Source organism: Oncorhynchus tshawytscha, linkage group LG05 (genome assembly GCF_018296145.1).
Source record: "Oncorhynchus tshawytscha isolate Ot180627B linkage group LG05, Otsh_v2.0, whole genome shotgun sequence".
In the NCBI taxonomy this organism is placed as follows: domain Eukaryota; kingdom Metazoa; phylum Chordata; class Actinopteri; order Salmoniformes; family Salmonidae; genus Oncorhynchus; species Oncorhynchus tshawytscha.
The window spans coordinates 47,418,346-47,440,809 of NC_056433.1; the positions used below are offsets into that span (position 1 = coordinate 47,418,346).

General features: G+C 45.8%; 1 protein-coding gene across 2 annotated transcripts in view; it reads right to left on the reverse strand.

Moving 5' to 3' along the window:
* The window catches only part of efna2a (ephrin-A2a), a 124,399-nt gene that overhangs the window by 64,481 nt on the left and 37,454 nt on the right, over positions 1-22,464 (reverse strand). The gene's annotated exons all lie outside the window — the stretch shown is intronic.

Genomic DNA, 22,464 nt, shown 5'->3' on the forward strand with positions numbered 1-22,464 from the left:
AATACACTGTTCCATATGGTTGAACACATGCCGTGAACTTTATTACATTTCAATCTTGTGGTATGGAAGTGTTTAACAGCATTGAAGAATCCCACTCACGTTGCAATGTTTTCCGTTTTTTTTTACCAGGTTGCCTTGTTCTTATGACCTTATACGAAACAATGCATTAGCGAGAGTACCTAAACACTTGAAGCCGCCAAAATATAATCAAATTAAGCCACATAATTCAAAACATTTTACAGTAAAAGATTTTTTGGCAAGGTACGACCCTCCCAACAGGTTCTATATTTCTCCATAAATAGCTTAACCTACACGAGAATAAATAGTGGAAAAGGTTTCAATTTACTACATTCACTACATTCAAAAGGAGCAATTTGCAGTTTGCTTTGGTTACTATTTATTTTGTGTGTGTTTGTGTGTGTGTGTGTGTGTGTGTGTGTGTGTGTGTGTGTGTGTGTGTGTGTGTGTGTGTGTGTGTATGTGTGTAGTGACCAGTGCCCTCAAACTTAACTACAATGATTTCAAAGAAAAAAAAAGGTTGAAAAAACCGGGAAGCAGCAGGCGTTGGGGATTTTTTCCGCTTGGTCACACCCCTGCTTTGTTCACGTAACCCCTGAGGTGGCGGCCTGTCAACGATGGATATGGAAGGCAAATCAAAGAGGTTGGACAACAATAACACTTCCCTGTGAGCAAGCCAAGGATTTTCCCAAGGAGCATTTGCATACTGTACGAGAATGGTGGTGCCAGGCCCTGGGGAGTCAAACACAGTTCTCAGTGCCCTTTCCTTTGCACTACACCATGTGCAAATGAAGGAAACCCGACAGCGATAGCCTAGACAGGCAAGCCAAGAATAAATACAGTCATTTGACTCTATCGAATGGAATACGGTCAAATCTCATTTGTCAGAGGATCGGCAATTTTCTGAACGTGTTCCCCTTTTCGGGAAATATTGCAGGAACCGAGTTGATAACGGGGGCGTTTTGTGTTGGTTTTCAAAGAGTGAATTTGCCACTAAAACCTTCAGATGGCTAGCAGTGAGCGCCAAGCCAATCGACTGCTTTAACCCTCCCGTTTGTCATTTTCTCATGAAAATGGAGCCATTAGCCGAGAAGATCATCATGGAACTGTTTTGATTTTCAGCCTTGGGAGAAAGTCTCATATAGATGGAAAATAATTGTTTGTTTGACTATAGGGGCGAGTTGATCCATTCCTGCAATACGGTCTCAGCAGCACCGGCCCAATCCCCCTGGCCTTTCTGCTGGTTCAGACAGGGCAAGCCCAGACGAGACCTGGCCATGGAGCGTAGAGGAGGGTCCTCAGCAGACGTCCCAGCCTGCCTTCAACAAGTCGCACGCTCCCCTGGTCTCAGTGGCAACGACGGACCGGGGACCGAGCCCTTATCGGCGCCCCGACCCGACCAGGATTACACGCCACAGCCCACTGGGAGTCGCACTAATCCAATCGCTCATTAATATTTCACGCAAATCCCGCCCGAGCGACGGTGTAAAAAGATTGGGACGATGCAGCTCAGTCTCTGTGGAAGATGCTCCTCTGTTGGACCTTAGCCACGGCCGCTGCATTCTCTCTAGCCTCTCCTCAGGGCAGTGAGGCAGCTCACTGCTCCCATACAATCCCTTCCCATTCGGGAAGCTTATTTCCAGTGTGTCTTGTTAACAACCTGCTCTTTGGCCCTCAGACATATCTTTACCTAAAGCCTTTATGGACCAAATGATCCATTATTTTCTAATGCACTGCACTGTGCGACTGGGACAGAGCAGTGTCAAGAGAGACTCGCAAAACCGACTGAACAGATGTGTGTGTAATGTGCATCAAAACGAGCCAAAGCACAGTTCAACGATGTGAATTGGGATGTGATATGAGCAATTTGAGTTTTGGGGGGTTTTCGTTACTGAGGCCTTAGTTACTGTACTGTAACTAAGGCCTCAATATTGTCAATTCCTTGAGCGATAAAATTATTATTTTCATTCTTTAACCTTTTTGACTGAACGCGATTTAAAAATTATTATTGTAATATATTTTTCAAATGGTACGATTATCACCAACCCCCTCTCCCACCGGCTAAACATCAATGTCAACATGCCACTACGACAGATGCAACATCAACTAGTGCACCGACTTGAGTCTGTGACCATCCCTATCTGCGGGAGTTTCATTCTCTGTTGACCAATCAATCAATGCGAAAGCTCTTAGCCATAATGACATGGAGCAGCAAAAACAACAGCGAAGCTCTCAGGCCCCGTAATGAGGCTTCCTCACCCAGCCACACATGGGGCCTTGCCACTGAAGTAGTGTCTCAGGTATCCACTTGCCCTCTGCTTAGTGGTCATCAAGATGCCTGCTCAAAGTGCATTTGCAACCAGCCCCAACTTAATGGGTCCCATGGCGCCCCTGTGATTCCGCTGTTAGTCGGATGATGGTGAGGGAGGAAGAAAGGGTTCACTTGGTAGAACAGAAGAGGGGACTGAGAGATAGAGGAGGGAAGGAGGAAGGAGAGAATATTCCCAAACAGCTGGGAATTCATAATGATAGGGTGACAATGGCCAGATAATACGCCGGGGGGCTCTCAACTCCGGAGACGTGGGAATGGGACGAGGCATCTGTTGAAGGGGCTCTGGCCGTTCCAGATGAGTAGCCAGGCTTCCTTGGCAACTGGACCTCAGGCCCTTCCAGAGATGACCCCCCCGGATCAGATTTCCGCTCCACACCGGACAATCGGGGCAAAGTTGCCTGCTGATCCTTGACGAGTCGTCGACCCAGAGCCCATGGAACGGGTGTTGGGGTTGGGGTGGTGGGGTCAGGGAGGTGGCAAATTGGTCAAAAGGTCAAGACTGACTTCTGATCAGTTTGAAGCAGAGCTTTAGCTGCAGGGTGGCCTCTCCAGAGCCTTAGACAGGTGTCAGAATGACGAGTGAGCCAATGGGGGGGCTTCAATAATCAGTAATGGGGGGCCAACGCCCCAGGAAGATGAGAGAAACCCGACAAGGGTAATTACCTGTTGAGAGGCAGTGGGGCTCGGTTAAAGGTCTCTTTGGTAAAGCAGACCACCTATTGACTCCAGCCCTCTTCATTCTCACCATGTCCCTGTCCTGAACTCTCTGAGAACACACCGGATCCCCCTCCTTCGTCCAACCGGCCTTGTGATAGACGAAGAGCTTCACCAATATCTCTGAGGTAGCCCCCCTCCCCATTTGCTACTGTAGGTGGGTAATGAACTGGGGTGCCAAGCCCAACGGACCTGGTGAGTGACGTGCTAACTTGAGCTCTTACACCTCCAATGGCATTTGCGTCACATCTTATAACAACAGAAAAAATGGGGGACACATCGTCGCAGTTACTCCCCGGGAACAGATTTCTCAAAGATAATTCAATGTGTGGAGGGGCCTCATTGAAGAATTTTTAAAAAAAGGGGCACCGGCGAGATATCGTAGGACTTTGTACATTTTGGATACGCTCCGTATCGCAGAGAGAACAGAGCTACTTCAGATTTCTTTAGGGTGAAATAAGATTTATGAGGTAGCAGGCACCAATTCCCAGTCAGAACCTTTTGACTGAATCAACATTAATTGAATCATTGGGTTCTACTTTGGAGACTAGTCTTTTTCCAGGGTTGGCATTAATATAAGGGCCTGTTCTCGTGCCATTGGGAAATGGCAATTATCTAACACAAATGACACAGTGAATAAAGAATGAAGCCCACCGCACAGCTTTAAGCTATTCTCCACCTGACTCTCATTCTATTATGTTATCACGGGAGAGCTTTCAATTCATGCCTTCCTGATAGGGGACCTTATTGAAGTCAATTTAATTCTGACACTGGTTGCCCCCAATAGAGATGGATTGTGTATTTCACCAGGACTATTCTGAGCAAAGAGCATTTGGATGGAAATTATTTTTAGGCCGCCATATTTATCCATCGAAACCTTGTTTTTATATGTTGTTGTCCCCCCCCTCCCAAACTTTGACTGTTTTTTTTTTAAGGAATCATTAAACACTGGAATCTCATAGATACTCAGAGACCAGCATTGGGATACACATAGTGGGTTGTTGTGGATATTTCTCTTGTAAGGATATCAATCCCAATTGTTTACGGGGTTCGATCCTGCCTTTGAGCCAAACACTATACATTCAAGTATTATTTATCCAACACACACATACATACACACACACACACACACACACACACGCACGCGCACATGCGGCACGCACACTTGTCACGAGGAAGTGGAATAATCAAATGCTGACGCTCTGATTGTCAGGCCAATGCAAACTGTAGGATGATGAAAAAATAGATATATAAACCAACAAAAACACACATTTGCACATTCATGCCAATGCATAAACACATGCCTATCCACACTGCAGCATCAAAATTCCAATCACATGGGTTAGAAGTGAGGTTGCTTTGCGCCAGTGGCATTCCACAGCTGTTCTTCAAAGAAACAAGTTGACTAGTAATGGGTCTGAATGTGCAGCGGAGTCTGTTTAAGTAAACGATACTGTTTGCGGTTGGGATGGATTATGTGGGGGAGTGTATGGCTGCTCTCTTCTCTCCATTGTATCAAAGCCAGCCTAAACCACTTCAAGTCCACTCCCCTCTTTACTGTCACACTATAGTTGCTGCTGCCCAATCCGTTACCCTCGGCCTGCCCACCGCGCACCGCTGTTCGAGTGCTGCCGAGGCTAACACCATGGAGAGCTGTTCCTGTCCGAACATGGTAGACTTGAGTCGAGAAGACGGACATTCAAATATGTTATCAACACATGCCAATGTTTTCCCTCCCAAGTCTGGTGCTATTTCAATGACTCAGCTAAAATATTCAATCTGAAGCCATTTGATACATTGTGGAATTGGTAGACCAATTCGGGAATTGTGTTTCCCTAAACCTTAAGTACTTCTGAGAGAAATGTTGGACAAAATAAATCACAAAGGAAATATCAGAAAAATCACTCACCTTTTTTAACACAGGTACGGGAGGAGATGGACCCAGGAAAAAGAAAGAGAAAATAAAAATAATTAACACCAAGTCGACATACAGTAACAAACACCGACATTTCAAGGCAATTACCTCAGCAAAGGTTACTTTCAGAAAATACATTTAAGCTTTCAAAAAGTTGTAGGTCTATTATCAGGCAATCAAAACTTGACAAAGGTCTAAACTTTGTCCAAATCGTTATAGTTCTCAATAAATGACAATTGGAAGTTTCCTCCCCCTCTCTTTTTCACAGCGGTTGATTTGACCCATATAGTCCCCGCCAGTCCCTTTTGTCTCCCTTCTCCGCCACTCCCTCTATTCCGCCTCAATCACTCCCCTGTTTACTTTGAACTGATCGATAATTGGACGAGTGTAAGTGTTTCTGAGAGGCCTCGCTGTGCTCCCGGACATAAGGACATGTCAATCATCGAGATTGGGGACCATCCTAAGTGGCTACACGGGGAACTCGTTCAGAGTGCTGCAGTGGATCAAATAGCATCTCTCCAATTAGCTGAGCAAAGATCTAACAAAGTGTGTGTGTGTGTGTGTGTAAGAGTGACAGGGATATCGGAGGGCACGTTTACGTGATACTTCCCTAAACAGCGTCTTCGTCTGTGTTCATGGTAAAGAACAATAAATGCTTTGGAATTGAAATCAATGTTAGAACATAGCCAGAACTGCATTTCATAACCTTTATCTTGTTGATGATGCTCTCTGTTCGAGATTTTTCCATATATTTACTATAACGTCCAACTAGGAGGTGCTAAGTAAAGTAGTCACCTCGTCCGGCCGGCCACCTAACCTTACATTTTTAGAAGGCCTTTCCGGTACCCTACAACACAGGCTATTCCCTGTGTAATGAGCTTTCTGGAGAAAACCTTTTTTCCCCCGTAGTGAGTAAGTTCAATGAGGGAGAGGGTGGAATGTTGCATGTCGTGAAAATCCTTAAAAAGGCCACGTATGACCGAGGGAGAGCGAGAGAGTCCTACTCAGTCTTTCTTCTGGCCAATGAAACACTAATTGGTCACAGAGCTCGTCTCCAGCGAAACAAAGGGGAAGGAGTCTCCCCGGACAGAACCTCTCCAGTTTTCAGAGTCCCCACATTGTTCTCCGGGAGAAGCCTGAGCACTTGAAGTACGGCTCTCTCCGAGCGGGAGAGGTTGCTCACCAAAAAGAAGAGGAGGGAGGCAAAAAAAAAAGCGGGAGTTTGTTTTTGCTCTTCGTTGAAGAATGAAAGAGGACAAAAAAAAAAAAACAGGAATGTCGGTTCTAGGTTAACAACGACAAAGCTCTGGGGATGTTTACCAAGTCCTCTTGAAACGGTAAGACTGATCAGCCAGCTGAGAGACAGAGGTTTTTCAGTTCCCCAAACATTCACCGACAACTCCGGAGGACCATCTTAACAAAAAAGTGGCAAAAAAAACAGCATAACCTACATCTGCCGAGTACTCCTCCAAGCAGATCAACAGTTTAGAGATGACTTGAAAATGTGCCTGATGTGAGAGTGCCGTTTCCACACTTTGGGTGCAGAGCGGGAAACTTATTGAACGCAGATGATTCCTCGTTGCTTCCAGTCTGGGAATGAGTGACAGGCCGGAGCTATAAACACGTCTGGTTCAGCCCAAATTGAGTCTATTTTCCATGTGGATTATCATGGAAACTATAAAAACAGCACACTCGCTGACTACAATCCCCTCAGCTTTTCCAGGAAGTACTGCACGAACAGCTTTCTCAATAAATCAGGGTGATTAAATTAGCGTTACATCTAGCCAGCCAAGATGTACTGGTTAATAACAATAAATAAATCCATATAACATCATGTTTGATGAGGATGGTAAATCAAGGGCGCATATCAAACATGTGAAAGCAAGCGGGATACAGGAACTGACCGCGCCTGCACAACTTGCATAACTCCCCAGGTTTACATGTTGGGCCCCCACGCTGTATGCTAGAATGATCTATCCAAAGGGAGGGAGAGAGAGCCTCTCTGGTATGTGCATCGCAGATGAGATATTATTACAAGAAACAGCAGGGATCTCTACCAGTTGAGTGTCATCTCGTGTAACCCAGCTATATGAAATCACTTACGGGCCACGCCTTTCATGGATACTCCTGTAAAATATCAATCTGCAAAAGGCTCGAGTCACAGCTGTCAGGCAACATTTGTCTGTCATGGGTGCAAAATTTCACACGTCATTTTATTTTCTCTCTCGCTTAGCGCCCTGATTTTCTTTTTTTCCCCCTGCATGGGCATCAGCAGTATCGAGTGCCATGTGATTGAAATGCATTCCCTATTGCAGGCTGCGAGGGGAAAGGGAGAGGGACAAAAGGACCATGAGCCTCCTAGACCCCGATTTTCCACAGTAGGAGCAGATTGGAGACCAAATGGCCATATCATGGATTCATGTAGTCCAGGACCGGTGCCCAATTTACCCACAGTCGAAAGGGAGAGGCGGTGGCATGTTCTCACTGCAGCTGAGGTTAGGCTAGGACTACTACTAATCTGCTGCTAGACCAGACCTTGATTGTGAGAGTGCGAGCTGGCAAGGAGTGAGAAAGAGGGAGGGTGAGAGAGGCTCAGACGGGGGGGGGACGGCGGGTTCTATGCCCAGACTCTGTTTTCTTCTTCCTTTCCTCATTCTTTTCTCCTCCCCTCTCCCTCTTCCTCTCTCTCCCCCTCTCCCTCTTCCTCTCTCTAAGGACTCCTGTCCTTTTGAAGAGCTGAGATGTGGGTCAATACGGGTAAACAGAAACATGGACGTTCTCATCGTTGCAGCCCTCTCCGCCGTAAAAATACATGTAAAAGCCTAATTTGCCATGATATATTGAGGCCTCTACTCAGCTGGGTACAAAAGCGAACGGACCAGGGTATAAACCTCCTCCATCCACTCTCTCTCTCTCCTCATCCTTTCTTTCCATACGCAGCTTAAAGGCTAATCAGATTGGGGGGGGGGGATGAAAAGGTTTCCAAAGGACGAGCTCCCCATAATCCTGACCCCCCTCGCGTCCCTCTTTCAGCCTTTCATATAAAATGGGGAGAAAAAAACGCCACTGAGGCCTTGCTGCTCTCCCTCCAACCTCCAATGACCTCATCACTGCCGGCTTTGTCCCGTCGCTCTGGGCAACCTTGGCCCGCTCCTGAGTGGCAGTTGGCTGCGTGAGGGGTTGACCTCCCCATTGACAGGAACATGCCCCACAGTCCCCTCCATGGGACCCTGAGGATGCCACCCCAACAGTGCGGCCTACTGCAATGCATTCTGGTTCCTTCCCTGGCCCTTTGCACGTGTCCATTGGAGAAAGAAGGCTCATTGAATGGCTAATTTACGACCGACATTAAAAAGGTGGAAATATGACTGTATTTCTTGCATTTTTTTTTGTTGTCAACCACTGTGTTATAACAGGTGACCCATTAAAGTCTAGGTATTTAGTACTTATTGGGGGGGTCGGTGCTTTAGCTCTCGCCAAGCGATGTATCTCTGTGGTGTTCGATTTCCACATGACTGCACTTACTTTATAGCCCCTCGATAGAAATGTGCTTATCTTGGTGTTCATCCATGGCCTTCCTCCACACCTGTGAAACATAACGTTGCGTTGCCTGTTGCGCCCCGTGCTGTTTTCTCTGGCCCCAGAGTGTACTCAGTCAGCGACAGAATGTCTGCGAGATTCATTCATATGTTCTCCCACGCTACTACCTCAAGTTCCACGGAACACAGTCCTTCATTGAGAAGCGGAAAAAAAAGAAAATGTCTTACTCGTGACCAATGCGAGTCAGGTAAAGAGCTTTGTCTCTGTCTTAAAGGGGCAGTGTTGTATTTTGAGTGGTCTTCGAATGAGCTTAAGTAGCCAATAGGCAGAGGGCAGCATCATTTGTCTGATTCTCTGTAATAAATGGTATTGGAATAATAATGAATGTTCTTTTTTTGAAAGTGGTTTCTTGCATCAAACAACACAACATTTTCAGTCACCTCTTTGTCTGGATAAACAGGTTAATGTCAAGCCCTGCATTTTCTTCTTCTGAAGTCTCATGGAATGTAGGCCTACGTTGAACACCACACATTTTCTGCTACTGTAGGCTGAATGATAGAACAGCTATTTCCATGTTAAAATGTTTTGGGGATGCATTTTTCTCCATTGTTTTTTGATGCTATGCCCCTCTGGTAGTACTACACTATGATCAAGTATCCACAGTAGTCTACTTGGTCACTGTTAAAATGGTAACTTAGAGCGTCAGTGTTCAGTGTTCGGGTAGATCGTCAGTGTTCACAGTAAACGTGCTGGGACTTGCACAGAATTTTCACAACGTTCAAGTTTGCACTCAGCAGACCTGAAATTTACTCAGTGGCCCCCAAGAATTGAGGGAACATTGCACACGACATAGGATATATTATGTCCACATAACACACAAAGTGTACTTTTTTCGGAGGCCCCATTTTCCCTTTGCTAGAGAAATCTACAATATTGCATCATCTTAAAACGCTATCAACCACTGGGAAGCTTTTAAAACAACGAATCACGTTGGTGGGACCTTAACCGATGGAGATGGACGTGTTTAATTAAATAAGATATAAACAACTGAAAGGTCAACGTCAGCACTTCGCTGGGAGCACTCAGTGGCGTACTTTGTTAGAGGTCCAATTTCGAGATTCCCGCTCTGTCTTCGGCCCGGGGACAATTTACCCTTCACCGTCCAACACGGAGGCTGAAAATCATTTGCATTTCAGATTAACGCCGAGCTTCATCGGGGAGAAGGAAGGGACGTTTCGATTGCCCTTTACCCGAGCATCCCCACGCATCCTCCTTCATTCCTGACACGTTAATATTTCCTTTTGCCTTTGTGTACATCCTCAATGTCTTCTCTAGTCTCTAGGTCAGCCTCTTTGGTGTGGGAGGGGGAAACAAGAAGAGAAACGCGGTCTCTCCGAGTAAAATGCTGAGAAAAGCTCAAACGAGGCTTTTCTACCACACCCGCACAATAACAGCCTTAGACATCCCAATCCCGGCTTCATCAACCCGCTTGTCAATACTTGCAAATAAACTCTTTAGCGGAGCCTATTGATTCCAACGTGTGGAAATGTGCCTCCTGCCATGTGCAGCCATGCCCCAGCCTCCTGTGTGGAGAGTGGGTGTTGAAGCAGGTGAGTGGGAGACAGGAAGGGGGAAACGCTGAAGGACTTGCCACAATTCAGGCTCATCACGGGCTTCTCGTCGTCGTTAGGGGGTCTTATTGATTGGAGAACCTCATTAGGCTGCTTTTCTCTGTCGGATCCTGGCGAATCAGCAGCCTGTAACAGGACCGGGCGTAATTTGTTCCACACAGGCCTCTAGCTATCTAGCCCCGCTCCACTTTGCCTGCTAAAAGGAATGAGATCTATCAAGCAAGGGATTCAAAAAGTGGCAGACGGACGGGCTTTCTTCTTCTTCTCATAAAGTCATTATAATCAACAGTCAAAACAGCTTACACACTCTTGTCCCTCTCGGTCGAGGGAATTTTAAGACACTTTCAACGAGAAATCCCAGTCTTTTTCACAGCGGTAGATTTCACAAACAAAAATCTCAATGAGCATCTCCTTGATCATTTTTTTTTACATCCACTACAGTGTGCACATTGGAAGCATCTCAGACACGCTTTGAGGTGGGTATTGAATGGAATCGGTCAACTTCTTTTCGGGTCATTTGGAGTTCTCAAATGCAGTTTGGAAAATCTGCAGTGCCCGACGCATTACAAACAGCGCATTCCAACAGGAACTGTGGGGGGACTCAAGTCACGTCGTATGTCATAGCTGGTTGTGCCGTGCCATAGGATGAGGGAATTGAACCGGTGCGTGCATTACAAAAAGACAAGGGAGTATGTCAGACCCTTCCAGATTACTGGACTTTTCCTCTTGTTATGATTTACTAGGATACTATCAGGCCCAGATGAAAAAAAACGAGTTGCTGGGGGAAAAATAACAACACCAGCGTAATAGAGGCCGTGTGGGAGGGAAGTCCACAAGAAATGGGAGCATGATTTAGTCTTTGATGAGATCGAGCCGGAGAGGGAAACATGACGGGGCCTGAACAAGCACCCAGGGACACGTGAATCTCTCAATTGTAAAAAAAAAAATGTTTTTTTAAAATGCATCAGCATGCTATTAAACGTACCCACTACCCACACACCCGCAAATGCACACTACTCTTCCTGCTTACTGTCATTGTGCAAAAACATGAATGGACACAGCGAGAAAAAAAACATATTTTGCGCTCATGTGGCCGAATCTGAAAACAAAATAAGAGCACCACAAGTTTACTGCCGTGCAAAATAGTGAGAAAAGCTGGTAAAGATATTTTTGGGACGAGGTGAACTAGAGCTGGGAAGTGCGGTTAGAACAAGGCCACTTGCAGCTAGTCATCTATATTTGCTAGGAGCCATAAAGAGTGTGGAGAGCTGTGTGCGAGACAGAGGAGGCCCCTTTCATTAGAGCACTTTAGCAGGGCTGGAAAAATCGGCTCGGGGGTTAAAGGCGGCAATTTTTCTTGCCATTCTCTTCCTGAGGGGGAAAAAAAACAACAGCAGACTGACTTAATCTAAAGAGACATCCGCAGCACTCTCACAGAATCCAAGAACAACTCCTCAGGTTTAGCGTTAGCATAACAACCTCAGCCACTGAAAGGGAACACAGCTCTCGAAAACAGACAGGTATCACAGCCCCCGTGCCATGTGTGAGGGACAAACTGGATTGTCTTGGCCAGACTTGGCCCCCATAGTCTCTGTTAAGCAGAACTGGGAAATTACAGTATCTTTCTTTGTTTGGTCGTGGCATTAGAATTAGCATTAAGCCGTGACGCTAATGCTAAACAACGCTAAGCCAAGTCCAAGGCACATTTACAAGGGGACAGGGAAGAAGAGCCGACAGGGCAGTGGTCGAGTCTATGAAAGTTGCAGTTCAAAGCCCCGAACTTGCTGAGGACGTCTTGATGAAGACAGTTTGAGGTCTCTAATCGCCCCGAGTTCATTATCGCCCACACCCAATCCCCCACTGTCATGGCCGGCAGGGCCGAAAGGAAGACTGTTTGCAGGAGACTCTGTTGTATAAATCATGCAACTTAACACAGCAGGCCCAATGAGGGAAAGCAATAAGCAGAGAGAGAGGGGGGTGGGGGTTGGGGTCCCTGTGCTGATGTATCGATGCCTGAGACACGTGCTTGTGAATTCATAAAGAGCCCTCCCTCCTAACACGTGTCCGTTGGTAATGAAGAGCCCTTAGGATGATGTGCTATCAAAAGCACCGAGAGAGAGAGGAGCGAGTGAAGTCATGGCACAGCTCGGTAATTGAGATTCCGAAATCAATATACTTTTCTTTTTTTCTCTCGCCGTTCCCCACCTTCCCTCCTAAACAGTGCCCGTACCTACTTCATAAACCCCCCTGTATTCTTCTTGGACACACTCGGCAACACACCTACCTCCATGACTGTAGATACTAGTCTGTGCTCTGACCAATGCCCTTCGTCCTTTCACTCACTTCCCATTGTGAGGCAAGGTTCTTAATGTCATCAGTGAATTCACTTTAAGGGATTATGGGAGGAAATTAAAGCCTCATAATCCCCATAGACCTCACACACATCCTCATATTTAGGCTTTTTCTAGAGGATTAGAGGGTGTGTTTTTTCTGCCGGCAGCACTGGTTTTGACATGGCACTCCTTATTACTTTTGTTAGGGCTACTGTAAATCTGTCTGGAAGGGTGAGTAGGAAGAGGGACTATGGTTCGACACTCCACATAAAGTACGGAGAGTCACCTATGATGTATGGCACGCACATGGCTGTACCTGATGTACCAATGGGGCGCTTACTAAAGTCAGACCGAGGCAGGACATTCATCAAGAGTGTTTTTCCTCAGATAGCCTCTTGTTATCCCATCTGTGCCTAACCCCCCCACCCCGACAAGCGCTCAGCGCCTGGAAATAAATAACTCCTGGTCCACCGGTGTTAAAACACACACACACACAGAGGCACACACAGAGGCACACACACCCACCCACACACACACACACACAAACGCACAACACACACGCACAACACACACACGTACAACCCGCACAACACACACACACACCCTCAAGACCACATTTTGGTACTTTTCAACATGCTGACTTGAGCCCTTTCCTCGGCTTGGAGCTGGGCTGTCGATACATCTTTTCAGCGCTGATGGGTGTGACGATGGCGGACGATTGATTTTGTTTTGTTAGAACCACAGGCTGGGGCCCTGACAGATTGGGTTTGTCCATTGACGTCTTGTTAGGCAAGGCCTCCGGCGCGTACAGTGTGTCTGCAGCCAGCCATTCAGTGTGGCAGAAACCCCTTGAAGAAAACCTGATGGAGGAATCAATGCATGGCTCTATAAATAATAGCCTTCAATAGTTGCCATGACCTCGTCACTAAAACATGGACCTGCCTCAACCCGACAACTTGGATTCATAGAATTCAGGGTTCATGACCCTCAACAAGTAGCATCAGTGCAAAATACTCACACTGGCACATTTGCTCAGTGATATTTTTCGAACCTTTTCACGCAACAGTGGTGAGAGAAATCTTTGTAGCCCTGTAACTATTGACTCATGGCAATATCTGTATACAAGCACAACAGCTATAATTGCCAAATAATCAACAATTGTCTGCCACCTCTACATTTCGGTATATTGGAGGCACTGCGCTGAGATAAGGGTTACGTGTACGACCATGATAAGAGAAAAGCAGGACAAACATTAGGAACACCTTCCCCTTTTTCTCTCAGAACAGCCTCAATTCATCGGGGCATGGCCTCTACAAGGTGTCGAATGCGTTCCACAGGGATGTTGGCCTTTGTTGACTCTAGTGCTTCCAACAGTTGTGTCAAGTTGGCTGGATGTCCTTTGGGTAGGTGGACCATTCTTGATTACACACGGGAAACTGTTGAGCGTGAAAAACCCAGCAACATTGCAGTTCTTCACACAAACTGGCGCGCCTGGCACCTACTCCCAATACCCCGTTCAAAGGCACTTCAATCGCTTGTCTTGACCATTCACCATCTGAACGGCACACATAACACAATTCATGTCTCATTTGACTCGAAGCATAGAAATCCCTCTTGAACCCGTCTCCTCCCTTCCAACTACACTGATCGAAGTGGACTTAACAAGTGGCATCAATTAGGGATCGTAGCGTTCACCTGGATTCACCCGGTCAGTCTATGTCATGGAAAGAGCCAGTGTCCTTGGTGTTTTGTACACTCAGTGTATACTGCAAGTTCCCATTGGCGGGGATACAACAGCACCGCAACGACTTGTTTGTTATGGGAACGAATGTAGGGCCAGCTGGTGAAAACAGCACCGCAGGAGAACACAAATTAGACACATGTACCGGGTGGTTGTGTTGACCCAATGGTAATCAAGCGGTCATCAAAACCATTACTTAAACACTCTGTTTAATCAAGGGAAAAGGAAAGGGGAGGAGGCACACGGATGAATATGGAGCTAATTAACGAAGCAGTAAGCACAACCTCGCGAGGGAGGATTCCCTTGGAGATGAGGGGGAGGGAGGGGTGTTAGGAGGGTAGTTAATGAGTACAGTTTGTGTGGCTAGCCTGCATGCTCGTCCGTGGTTTTGAGTGTCCGTCATAAAGGACAAAGTAGCGTCCTAGGGCTAGAGGGACACGGAGGTGAAAGCTGCGCCTCTGAGAGTGTGTTTGACTGGGCAATTACTGTCACCATACTGGCTCCGTAGGGCCGCCACCTGACCACCAGGCACCGGGGCACTGAGGGACACACACACACACACACACACACACACACACACACACCTTCACTTTATGCGCTCCCCTACGCCCCCGCGGTCCTGGCCATGCCACGAGCTAACCCGCCCAGCTGCGGTCGGGTCAGGAAATGAAACAGCGAGGCGGGGAGGAGAGAATCAGAATCGAGCCACCTGGAGACTCTATTTGCAGTGCCCTTGAAGTCATTGCAAGTGAGTCCTTTTTAAAACATTGATGAAGAAAAAAAAAAGAAAAAAAGAAGCTACATCACATTGGGCAAATTGTTTTCTCCATTTACTTGGCACTATCAGCCCAGACACTGTAATTGTAATTGCAGGAACTTGGGTCTGTATTCCAAAACAACGTTTCTTTATTTTCTTACTGGAGGCCATGGTTTGCAAATGGGCACAATTAGAGCTTTGGTATTAAATGTTCCTCCAGGGAGGGAGGTAATGTACTGCTAATCACAGAGGGAGGGTCACTGGTCTAGTAGTGATGGGGAGGGGGGGGGTTATCTGGGTTAAACTAGTACTGTAGCCACAGGGCCCTAAGATCATTGACCACAAGTACCCAGCACATGATCCGGACTACTGAAGTGGTGAATGTGCTGAACTTTGGGGATTCATTGCTTGTGCCACTGGTGCCAAGTAATTTTTTTTTTTAAACAAAATGTATTTTTTTTTGAAGAAGAAGAATTCTGTATTGTTGAAAACTCTGATGATCCCACACAGAACAACAGCAAACAACACAAAAAAACGGAGTAAAACGAAAACAAATGTTTTAATCAAATCCTTCATATGATAAACTACAGAGCTATTCTAGGTTCCACCAATACAAAAATGAGGCCTCGTGAGTCTTGGCAAGGACGGACATCACAGTGCTCCCAACGATATACCCGGTGATAACAGCATTAGCCAAATACACATGTAGTGTAAGCCAACACGATGCTTATACTAGTCCTGCACCAACTATAGAAAAGGGAGCTTAGGCTATGTTCTTCAGTGAAACAACGTCACTGACTTGTCTATTATTCATTCTGTGGGGAGTACAGTTTCTATCTAGTAGGATATACTCCCCTACCAAATCTACAGCGGTTTCAGCTCAGCTCTCATGCTAGGTGAACTCAACAATCCCCTCGTCTATTTTTAGACAACAAATCACTGCCTCTCCTCTCCTCTCCTCTCCTCTCCAACCAGCCCAGTGCAGTTTCAAGGAAAATGCCATCCGGTAATTCGGATAAGTAATGACCTTTTATCTAATAGAAGAGTGAGACCAAATCAATGCCGTCCCAACCTCTATTTTGGACTAATTTCAATGATCTGCTACAAACAAACAAAAACATTGCTATTTGGACATGTTACATTCAAACACCAATGTAAAGTCTGCTCTGCTTTGAAATTCAGGAGCTCCCCAAGCGCGCGAGTTCTCCCTGGGTTTGCTCCGTTTCCATTGATCAAATTAACTACCGTATTCACACGTCCCTTGAAATGAAACCGTACACGTGGGATCCAAAACAATGTCTGTAGTCTGAAAATCATGCCCTGACTGTTCTCAAGTGAAACATTGGTCACGAGTCGTGAGCTGAATTAATTGCTCTGTTCAATGAAGACCTCGTTGAATTTACTACATGCTGTCAACACAATGATAGCTATGAAAACACACAGAAACTATAACTACAAAACTATGGAAAGTTCCCTTTGTGTGTTTAGTATGAGGTCTCAGCGTTAAATACAATTACCTCAATGCTTCAAGAAACCAATTTTCGTGTTTAGAAAAAGAACAACAGAGATTTCTTGGCATTCCAATCGCTCACTTAAAAGTGCTCGCCAACATTTTCTCAAACAATTGCCTTAGAAACCAGGTCACAATTTCCTTTGTTTACAAATGTTTCCTGCATCTAAAACTTGCCAAACGTGATTTTAGTAGGTAGGGAGAATGCTTTAAAGACTTGGAAAGTAATCATCTACAGGAAAATCTCAACCTCTTGCTTATAAGTATGTATATCTATAGGTCCCTTAAATAAATGCATCTTCGCATTTATTTCCTGCTTTGGGTGACTTCAGAATAAACATGCATAATTGGGAGACCAGGAAAGCACTATATTGATGATAAGCAATGTAATATCAGAAAATCTAGACTTAATATCAGATATCCCAGACGTAATATCGGAAACTCTAGACTTGCACATGATGAACGGATGCTGTTGTTCAGTTGAACCCTGCACGGCTTCCATATCAGCTCGATTCCTACATATCCAACATCTAAAAAGAGAGTTCATCAACATTTGGAGGCATAGACGTCGTGAATAAGATCACATCAAACGTCACATCGGAAATAGACCACGCAGGTATTGTGGGTGCATTGAAATCAAGTTCAGGATCATCTGAGGCTAATTTGTCTGCGAGCTCAATCCAGTCATCTTGAAACAGAGTGAAGATAGAAAGAGTAAGACAGAGAGCAGACAGATCTACAGTGGCAAGGAAAGGTATGTGAACCCTTCGGAATTCCCTGGACGTCTGCATAAATTGGTCATAAAATGTGATCTGATCTTCATCTAAGTCGCAACAACAGACAAACACAGTCTGCTTCAACAAATAACACACAAATCAAATCAAATGTATTTCTATAGCCCTTCGTACATCTGTTGATATCTCAAAGTGCTGTACAGACACCCAGCCTAAAACCCCAAACAGCAAGCAATGCAGGTGTAGAAGCACAAACAATTATACGTTTTCATGTCTTTATTGAACACACCGTGTAAACATTCACAGAGCAGGGTGGAAAAGTATATGAACCCTTGGATTTAATAACTGGTTGGCCCTCCTTTGGCAGCATAACCTCGACCATATGTTTTCTGTAGTTGCGAATCAGACCTGCACAACGGTCAGTAGGAATTTTGAACCATTCCTCTTTACAAAACTGTTTCTGTTCAGCAATATTCTTGGGATGTCTGGTGTGAACTGCTCTTGAGGTCATGCCACAGGCATCTCAATCGGGTTGAGGTCAGGACTCTGACTGAGCCACTCCAGAAGGTGTATTTTCATCTGTTGAAGCCATTCTGTTGTTGATTTACTTCTGTGTTTTGGGTCGTTGTCCTGTTGCATCACCCAACCTTTAGCTTCAATTGGTGGACAGATAGCCTTACATTCTCCTGCAAAATGTCTTGATAAACTTGGGAATTCATTTTCCGTTGATGATAGCAAGCTGTCCATTCCCTTAGGCAGCAAAGCAGCATCAAACCATGATGCTCCCTCCACCATAATTTACAGTTGGGATGAGGTTTTGATGTTGGTGTGCTGTGCCTTTTTTTCCCACACATAGTGTTGTGTGTTCCTTCCAAACAACACAACTTTAGTTTCATCTGTCCACAGAATATTTTGCCAGTAGTGCTGGGGAACATCCGGAAGCTCTTTTGCGAACTTGAGACGTGCAGCAATGTTTTTTTTGGACAGCAGTGGCTTCTTCCGTGGTGTCCTCCCATGAACACCATTCTTGTTTAGTGTTTTACGTATCGTAGACTCGTCAACAGAGATGTTAGCATGTTCCAGAGATTTCTGTAAGTCTTTAGCTGACACTCTGTGTGCTCTTGCAGTCACCTTTGCAGGACAGCCACTCCTAGGGACAATTTGTGTTACTGGACTGATGAACATCAAGGCTTTTAGAGATACTTTTGTAACCCTTTCCAGCTTTATGCAAGTCAACAATTCTTAATCTTGGGTCTTCTGAGATCTCGTTTGGTCGAGGCATGGTTCACATCAGGCAAGGCTTCTTGTGATTAGCAAACTCAAATTTTTTGAGTGTTTTTTATAGGGCAGGGCAGCTCTAACCAACATCTCCAATCTCGTCTCATTGATTGGACTCCAGGTTAGCCGACTCCTGACTCCAATAAGCTTTTGGAGAAGTCATTAGCCTAGGGGTTCACATATTTTTCCAACCTACACTGTGAATGTTTAAATTATGTATTCAATATATATATATATATATATATATGAAAAATACAATAATTTGTGTGTTATTTGTTGAAGCAGACTGTGTTTGTCTGTTGTTGTGACTTTGATGAAGATCAGATCAAATTTTCTGACCAATTTATGCAGAAATCCAGATAATTCCAAAAGGATTTTACATACTTTTTCTTGCCACTGTACTGTAGAAAGTGAGAGAGAAAGAGAGAAAGAGAGAGAGAGAGAGAGAGAGAGAGAGAGAAAGAGAGAGAGAGAAAGAAAGAGAGAGAAAGTGAGAGAGAAAGAGAGAAAGAGAGAGAGAGAGAGAGAGAGAGAGAGAGAGAGAAAGAAAGTGAGAGAGTGAGAAAGTGAGAGAGAGAGAGAGTGAGAGAGAGAGAGAAAGAGAGAGAGAGAAAGTGAGAGATAGAGAAAGTGAGAGAGAGAGAGAGAGGGAGAGAAAGAGAGCGAGAGAGAGAGAACAACTCTCCAGAGATGTTTATTTACAATGCTAAATAGCCAGCTTTGCTCCCTCCACCCCATCTTTTTGGTTAGCTTTCGCCTTTGTAGCCTGGCTTCCAATCCCCCTCTCCTCTCCTCTCCTCTCTCCGGACCGTTACTAACCCTGGAAGCATATGCAGAAAGCAGGCCGGCCAAGGAGACCATACATTATTCATGGAGCCCTGTCTCTCTGAATTAAAGCGTGCAGGCTGAGAGCCTCACATTGTACCACGTAAACACAGAGAGAAGGGGTGGGGAGGACAGCCTAGAGGTGGAGCTAGAGGGGGAGAGAGGGGTGGGGGGGGAGAACAAGAGAGAGAAGAGAGAGATAGTTTGGGAAGGAGAGGGGGGTTAGATGAATGGGGTGATGTCAAATGTGAAAAAGTACATGTGGTATTTAAAGTTGTTTTTACATTTTAAATTATGTTGTTGTTGACGTCTATAAGCAGGAAGTCACCCCGATGTCTAGGGTGATGTCATATTGAGGAGTCTACCTTTAAGGTACTGTAACTGAGTCTTAATTACTACAGTTCATTTCTGTTGAGATTGCCAATTTGCTTGGCAAATATATTATTTCTAGGTGTATGTGTACACACTCCCAATGCACATTTCAATGACTGTGCACAGCAGAGTTAAAAGCCCAAGAATTGTACATTGTTTTAATTATCATGCACCTGGATACTTCAGCAGATTTCCCATGCTTCCTAGCAGAGTGAGCGGTTTGGATGCTGATAATAGGCTAAATAATTAAAATTGGGCATATGGTAACTTAGGCTAATTTAAAAATGTGGGCTTATGTGTGACCCTACCTGATTCAAAGGGAAATCATTTAAAGAGTGTGAAAGAAATGTCTGGAAAATTCTATTGAAGTCAAACTCAAATCAACAACAACAATCCACACATTAGAACTGCAAACCTCTCCCCCGTAAAAGGAATAGACTTTCATCGGTGTCGGGACAGAGAAAAATAACGAACATGAAACAGGGAGATGAGACATTTGGGGAGGGTGTGTGGGGGAATAAGATTTCCAAAAAAAATTCTGCCCAGTTTCTCCTTTTCAAGCAAAGGAAGATGTATGATTCGATGATGCGCGGGGAGGTAGATACAACCCAAAGCATCCTGGGAGGGCAAGGACAATGCTCAGTCCAAACATGGGACACAGTGTGTGTGTGTGTTTAGTGTATGTCCCTAAAGAGTGCAGCATATGAGATGACTCAGATGACTGTGTGTGTGTGTGTGTGTGTGTGTGTGTCTGTGTGTGTGTGTGTGTGTGTGTGTGTGTGTGTGTGTGTGTGTGTGTGTGTGTGTGTGTGTGTGTGTGTGTGTGTGTGTGTGTGTGTGTGTGTAGATCTTCTTGTAGCAGTGTGCAGGGTTTGGGTTGGGAGGGGCAGAGTATGCTAACAGAGGGCTAGGTGGGGGGGGACAGACGGGGGGCCTGCTTATCTATGCATTGAATAAAAAGCCATTTCCCTTGGCCAGCAGGCCCACCGACACCGCCCCTCCACTTCTCCATTCCAGTCTGGAAGCCAGGGATGACGGAGAAGGGATGACAGAGGGGTCGCAGGGAGGACTGGGGGGGGCGCTGGGCGAGGAAAACACACAGGGCCATTAAACCCTCATCGGGAGAATGTCATTTCAACTTTTAGCGACAGAGAGGGGACAGCGGGGACGCCCATGACGCCAACTACCCACAGTGCACCGGAAAGCACTTTGCGAGCAGCCGCGTGAGTGTCGGTCATCTCCTCTGCTCCACTGCAGGAGGAAAAGTACAGACCTGCCAGCTCCCAAAGCAAAACATGCCAAACGTGTTTCAGTGTGAAACCTTGAATCAACTTTTGTGGCATGTGCAATCTTCTGCATTGTACACATGATACTTTAATACAAAATGATACAGTGATAATACCTCTCAATCTCTATCCCCTTTCTCTCACCACCTCTGGGCAGAGCCCTCAGAGGAGAATTGGCTGAGGTGAGAGAGAGCGAGAGAAAGAGAGAGAGTGAGAGTAGCTTTGATTCAGAGACCACAGGAAGGCCGACTTTCACAGCAGATTGGTGTTAGCCGATTAGCTAACCACAGAGCACTAGCACGCATGGGGATGACTTTGATTTAGCTGAGCTACTGTCTAAGCACAAGAGACTGAAATACACACACGGGGGGGGGGGACCAAAATATTCACGGTTGTTTTTCATCGATAAGGTCTAGCCAATTTCTGACTATGGTTTCAATTTGTGTGTACGCTGTTAGCCACTTGAACTAACAAAAAATTCAGCTTGAAAAAAGTTGCACTGGTTTCAGTCATTTTCCATAATGTTGCTAGTGAACGAACCAGCCGAGACATATATTTGTCATTACAATAAAACTGTGCTGCCAGGTTTAAAGCTGGGTATTGGAGTCACTGATCACAACGTAATGACAGTAACAACACACACCAGAATGCCTGGAGGAAGGTACTGCAGGTAAATGCCAAATTAAAGCAAGGCCCATTGATCCAGCATGTCACAGGCCTCATCATTTACAAGTCAAGCCACTTGGATACAAAACTGTGTGTTCTGCTACTGTAAGCAGATTCATTAGACTGAAGGAGGGGGGGGGGGAGAAAGAGGGAGGAAAGCGAAGAGAAAGGGACGAAACTGTAGGGCAAGGAAGGGGCATCAGTTGTCTTCAGCAAAACCTGCTCCCCGTTCCGCCCCCAAGCCCATCGCCACGGCAGCCAGGGGGAAATCGCTATGGCAACACCCACCTGGGAGCACTTGTTAACACAGAGAGGAGGGGTTGGGGGAGTTCTAAACTGAACGCTTTTCAGTCTGTATATCAGCAGATTGGGGGGAGGGAGGGAGGGGGGAGGGAGGGAGGGAGGGAGGGAGGGAGGGAGGGAGGGAGGGAGGGAGGGAGGGAGGGAGGGAGGGAGGGAGGGAGGGAGGGAGGGAGGGAGGGAAACAGAAAGGGGGAGGCAGGATGGAGAGAAGAGAGGCAAGAAAGAAGGGGCCCCCATCAATCTGAGGGAAAAGTTCATCTCTGTCATCGGCTCGCCTGCTTTTCTCATGAAGCCTGTCTCTCCAGGAAAGCCCAGGTCACAGGCCCAGACGCACAGGGACTCTGGGTGCAAGGAGAGGTTGGGAAAATAAAGCCGCCATCTTGGAGTACTGTCGAAAATATATACGTCGAACTGCCTATAACTCCTCTGGTTAATCTTGGAACTCAGGCAACCCGTTTCATTTAGGACTGACATCTATTTTACCTTTACTCTTCTTGAAAGAGTGATCG